The 5,849-nt window shown below is 51.4% G+C and overlaps 1 protein-coding gene across 1 annotated transcript in view; it reads right to left on the bottom strand.

The window, feature by feature from the left end:
- Window positions 1-5,849, bottom strand: part of KIAA1671 (KIAA1671 ortholog) — a 125,851-nt gene that overhangs the window by 15,847 nt on the left and 104,155 nt on the right. The window lies entirely within an intron of this gene.

Here is a 5,849-nt window from a genome sequence, read left to right as displayed (position 1 = left end):
CCTACTTCCCACCTGCACTGCAGTACCATGGCGATCCCGGGAGGTGGAGCTTGTGACTAGCCCCATCTTACAGAGCACACTGAGATTTAGGAGAGCAAAGAGGCCTGTCCCAAATGGAACAGGCAGTGAATGGCAGAGTGGGACTCGAGCCCTGCAGGGAGTCTTGGAAAGACCCTCTGTCCAAACTGGTAACCCTGCCCTCATGCACACAGCCTGGATTCATGGGCTCCGCCATCGCCCGCTCAGTTACTGGTCCTGCCCACGCCTGGGCACTTGTGGAGGATGCTGGTAAACTCAGAATTTGCCGCAGAGTTGATCGGGTCCAGTGCCTGGCACACAGGCAGCCCAGTGATCGCCAGTAAAGGACTGGCTTCCTTAGCTGTTCAGTGGGAAAATTAAAAGCCCATGTCCTATGGATGATTATTGAAGCGTCTGCCCCCAAGGTCTTCACGTTATGGGGCAGGGAGAAGCCAGTGTGCAGTAGGCAAAACCAAGCTCCAGTCCCTTGGGTGGCCACTGGCATAGCAGCGATTCAGGAGCCCTGTTCTCAGTTTATCTTCCTCCCAGGCATGGGGAGCTCATCTCTGCAGCTTCTAGAGCAAGCCTGCACGATCTAGCTGAACGAGCTACTGTGGAAGGGTTTTGTTGTGTGACCTTAGGGTTTTCCCTCCCTCTAGAAGAACTTGCGAAGATTCAGTGAGGAAAGGGTGGGCCATTCCTCACCCCAAAGACACCATTGCCATTGAGAGCACCTATGGAACAGGTCCTCCTCCAGAGCCTGGTGTGCAGGAGACACCCACCCTCTTCCCCATTCTCTTTCCCTTACATTCTGGGATTTGTGGACACCCCATGATTTTGAAGGGAATGGTGTGGGTAATGTGCATGCAAGGAAAAGTCAGTCACCCCGGTCGATGGCCAGACCCTACACTAGCCACTGCGCAAACAACCCTCTCTCCCCTGCCTGTCGAGCACTTGCTGTTTAGGCCACTGTCAAACACTCAGAGGTTTAGGAAAGCACAAAAACTGACATTTAAAAATAACCCATCAGTGGCCCTCCCTGGTGGCCGAGGGGTTAAAGCACAGCACTATGACGCTCTCGGAGCCACTGCAGCACAAGTTTGATCCCTGATCAGGGAGCTGACCCACATGGAGCAGCAGACCTCTCCTGTTTCCCGCTGCTCCCCTCAAGCAGCGAATCTCAGTACAACTGCCTGTTCTGCTCCCCACTGTCTCTGGTGAATCCTCTCACCCCTATACCTACATCCTAGCTCTTGTATGCATAAATAAATAGAATAAATCTTTTAAGAATAAATAAAAATAACCCACCACCGGGCCCTCCCTGGTGGCGCAGCAGGTTAAAGTGAAGCTAAAGCCCCTTCCACATGAGTTCGATCCCCGCCTGCCCCGGAGGTGACCACATGGTGCGGCAGACCTCTCCTGACCCGCCCGCGGCTCCCCTCAGCAGTGTACTTCGTGGATCTGCCTGTTCTGCTTCCTGCTCTGTCTCTGGTGAATCCTCTCACCCTGCGCACCTCTGGCCTGTACCCCAGTTCTGTATGAATAAATAAATACATCTTAAAAAAAAAAAAAAGATGGCTTGTGGGAACTTCGCTAATGACACTCCCCTCCCCAATGCGGAGTGACACTGCCCTCCCCATGCCCAGTCCTGCCCAGACCACCACTTAGTGCTCCAGCCTTTCTTCCCCACAAATACCTCAATCCACTGAATAAGCCCTCACCTCCACACCCGCTGGTGCAGCCCACAACACCCGCCCCCACTGCCCCCACCCATGGCTGCCGTTCAGCTTTAATGGCTTTTCCTCCAGAAAACTTTCCCTGCACTCTCCCTGAACCAGGGCTGGTTCAGGGGCACACAGCAGCCCCTTCCCACCCCCACCATCCCCTAAGTCCTTAAGTTTTTGTCTCTGTGCTGTCTAGTATGGTAGCTGTTAGCCACACGTGGCTACTTAAGTTAATTACAAATTAAACTATACAGAATTCCTCAGTGGCACTAGCCACATTTCAAGTCCCCCATAGTCACAGGTGACTGACTACCATATCAATCAGCACAGATGCAGGACATTTCCATCACTGCAGAAGTTCTAGTTATAATCGACCTGTTCCACCTCTCTTGAATAAGTACTATTTCTGGAACCGGAATGTCTACATTTAAATCCAGGCTCCATCGCATAGTAGCTGTGTGACCCTAGGCAAGTTACTTAACCTCTCTGTGCTTCGGTGTCTAGACAAAGAAAATAGTAATGGCTAAATACCATCTCAATCACTATTCTTTAACACAGACCTCCAAATATGGAGAAATTCAATTAGGATTATCTAAGGAAATTCGTCTTGTAAATGAGGCTTAAAAAAGCAAGCTGTTTATCAGTCTTTTCTCCAGCTAGTATCCTGGAAAACCTTGTGTGCGTTGCAAATTATTCATGCCTTCTCACTCTGGATCCTACACTACTTCAAATCAGCAAGATCTGTCCTTTCGAGGACTAGGGGGGCCTCTTGATCAACCACCAAAAAGGATCCTCACGCTTCTTTAAAATTGTCTAAAAATCAGATTTTTTTTAAATTAGCTTTAAGGCAGGATGTTGTTCCAGCTCAGCTTTGCCTCACTGTCTGTAGGCAAGTGGGGCCACCAGATAGTCTAAAAAGGCAGGATCAACTGGTGCTGGACTTTCTGATATGCCAATTGTCCCCAGTCGCGTTTCAGTGGCCCTCTCTCAGCCTTTGCCAAATGAAGACCATCTTAATCTCAGAGCTATCAGACCCCTGGGTGCATTCCGTGAGCCCTTCCCTTTCAAGCCAGAAACCGAGGCACATACATAGAACAGTTCCACTCTTACAGCTCAGTGAGCAAGAGGCAGGGGTGTGGGAACGGAACCTGGGTTTCCGAGCTCCAATTCCATTGTTCCTTTCAACCCCCAAACTCCAACCTGCTGCCATCTTTTTTCAGGATGCTTCGAGAGGCTCTGGTGAGAAAATAGACATTGAGATTCTCTAAGGAACCTCAAGAACTAGGCAGGTCTAAAAGTCACCCAGTGGGGACTAGCTCACCAAGCCCCACGTCAGCACGCAGGGCGGCTCACAACCCTTGTTCCCAGCAAAGAGGACAGGCTCAGCCCAGGACTTGCAATGGACAGCTCGCCACAGGCTGGGGGAAGAGCAGGTTAACAAGCCAGACGAGGCACCTGTCCCCGACGTAAAATGTGCATAGTCTCTACTTAGCAAATTCAGCTCCAAAGTTCTTAAGAAAACCATTAGACACTTTCGCAAAGATCGAAAAACACGGAGGGTCCCTAAAAGACAGCAAATATTGGGAATGTCATTGTACAACATTGGAAGTGACCTAACCATACCGTTAGATCGGAGTTGGTGGGAGCAATGGTTTGCACGATTGTGAACCACACAGTAAAAACAGGCAAGAAAGTGATAGGCAGGAAGAACAGCTAAGTCATAGGCAGATGTCAGCTGTATACTAGCAAATGTATAAAAAAAAGAACAAGACAGCAGGTATGTTATGACAACAGTAAAAACAAATGCATATGAGCAAAAGATAACCTCTGGAAGTTTCCACAGCACTGTTAGCACTGGTACTTTCTATAATGGGGTAACAGACTGTCTTACTGATGTTATTTCCTGTCGATATGTTCATCAACACAATCGAATACAACGAGTTAATTATACCTCCAAACTTTCATTCTGAACACATGATGAATCAAGAACAACTCAGGAGGGAGTTAAGTAATTGCTCATCTCTATCGGAGTCCTCAAACTTTTTCTACCGAGGGTCAGGTGGTCAATATTTGAGGTTTTGTGGATCATATAGGTCTCTGTCTCAATTATTCAAATCTGCCCATGTTATCAAGAGAGCAGCCAGATTCTATTTCAGTACATGCGATTGTGTTCCAATAAAGCTTTATTTGCAAACAGAGAGCTGGCCGGATCTTACTGGAGGCAATTCTTGGCTGATCACTGCCCTCTACACCATCTATCTTTAGAGTGTCAACTAAGCAGCCCCAAACATGGGGTTGCTGTTTCATCCACTTAGAACAAGTCCTACCCATTAGCAGTCATTTGATAAATACTGGTTAGAAGAATATGTTCCTGTAAATAACTTTTGTGCAGTAAGCAGATGTGAGCTTCTTAACCAGAAAAGGCAATTGCTGAGACGGGTGATGGGAAAAAATAAAATATTACGCCTGCGTGTATTCTGGGGTGTTTGATACATCTGCCTAAGAAGGAACCTGAGTCAGTGACCCACAGCTGACAGAGCGAATCCCAGAATTTAACACACACATCCCATCCCCCTCTGCAACGCTACACTCCCGGCTGTGTGGGGTGCTCTGTGGTCCTGGAACCCGGGCTGGCGTGGGTGGCTCATCTGTCTCAGTGGCCCGAGGGCCAGTGCTGGCCGGGTCAGCCTTCCATTGGTCAATCACGGAGATCTAATAGCAGCAATGATAGGCGACGGCCGGTTATCTGATATGACACCCAATATGTCGCTATGTCATTTAATGCTTCCAGGGACCCTACGCAGTGGAGACGGCCATGGGCTTGTGTCACAGAGCAGGACACGGAGGCCCAGAGTGGTGGCCTGACATGTCCAGCCATGTAGTTAGAAAATGGGGGCACTGAGATTTGAACTGGGTTTGCTGGTGCACAAGTCAGCATTCCCCCAGGCTGCTGCATTCTCCTGGTTCTGTTTGGACAAGGATAGTGACTTTGGGTCCTCAGTGACCATTTTACAAATGTGAAAAGCCAAAGGTCAGAGAAGGGAAAGGGACACACCGAGCACTGGTGATAGGAGGTCAACTGGGCCTTCTAGCGTCCACCCTGCAACCTAGGAGAGGTTTCAATGGGCACGAGTGTGCAGCAGCCTGCAGACCCCTCTCCTGCCACCTCTCATCCCTGTTCCCTCACCCTCCGCTGCAGTCACTCTGGCCCCACACCCACCGCGCACCTCAGCAGCACAGGCCGTGCTGAGCAGTCTCCTCTGCCCGGACGCCCACGCCGGCCCGCGCCAGCTGCCTCGCATCCTGCCCTTCAGAGTGCACAGCGAGCGTCCCCTCCCAGAAGCTTCTAACCTGAGCTGGGGTGGGGGGTTAACTCTGGCCCCCCGTCCCTCCCAGTACAAATCACCTCCAGGAAGGGAGAGCTGCGTGTACCACTGGATTCTCGGGACGTAGCTACAATGCTTGGCGTGCTATAGAAGCAAGAAGGAAGAGAGGGGAGGAGGGAGGGAAGAGACGAAGAATGAAAGGAAAGGAGAGCACAGCGGACAGGAGGAAAGGAAAGAACACGGCCAGGCCATACAGGGATGGACTGGAGAGGGGCTGCGTAGCCTTAGACTGCCTAAGCTGCCAGTGACACTCACATGGTGTCTCTCCCTGTGGACCTGGGTCCCAGCTAGGAGGAGGCGGCTGGCGGGCTTCTGGTGAGCCTACAATGCCCCCTCAGGCTGCAGCACGGCTGCTGGCTCTTCTCAGTGAGCTCAAGAACAGCAGTGCAGGTGTGGCCAGGTGTGGCCAGGTGTGGCCAGGTACAGCCAGGTGTAGCCAGGTGTCTTGGACAGGACTTGGCCCAGGGTGTGGGCTAGTCACCTGGCTGGGTTTACTTACTGCCTGGTGGCAAAGTCTTTGAGGCCGTCTCTGAGGTTGTTGGTGAGCTCAGGGTGGAAGGAGGACAGCAGAAAGGCAAAGAAGGGAGAGAAACAGTGGGACACGGAGGCAGCGGCAGACGGATGGCCGCCTCGTGGTGCAGGAGCATCCGCCAGACAGGAGCGCACACCTACCGCTGGCCCCAGGAGCCGCGTCGTTCTGGCTGGGAGCGCCCGCCCGCCC

This window comes from Condylura cristata, unplaced genomic scaffold (genome assembly GCF_000260355.1).
Source record: "Condylura cristata isolate star-nosed mole 26May11 unplaced genomic scaffold, ConCri1.0 scaffold00029, whole genome shotgun sequence".
Taxonomy (NCBI): Eukaryota; Metazoa; Chordata; class Mammalia; order Eulipotyphla; family Talpidae; genus Condylura; species Condylura cristata.
Note: the sequence above shows the minus strand (reverse complement) of the source record. Positions and strands in the feature narration are given on the sequence as shown.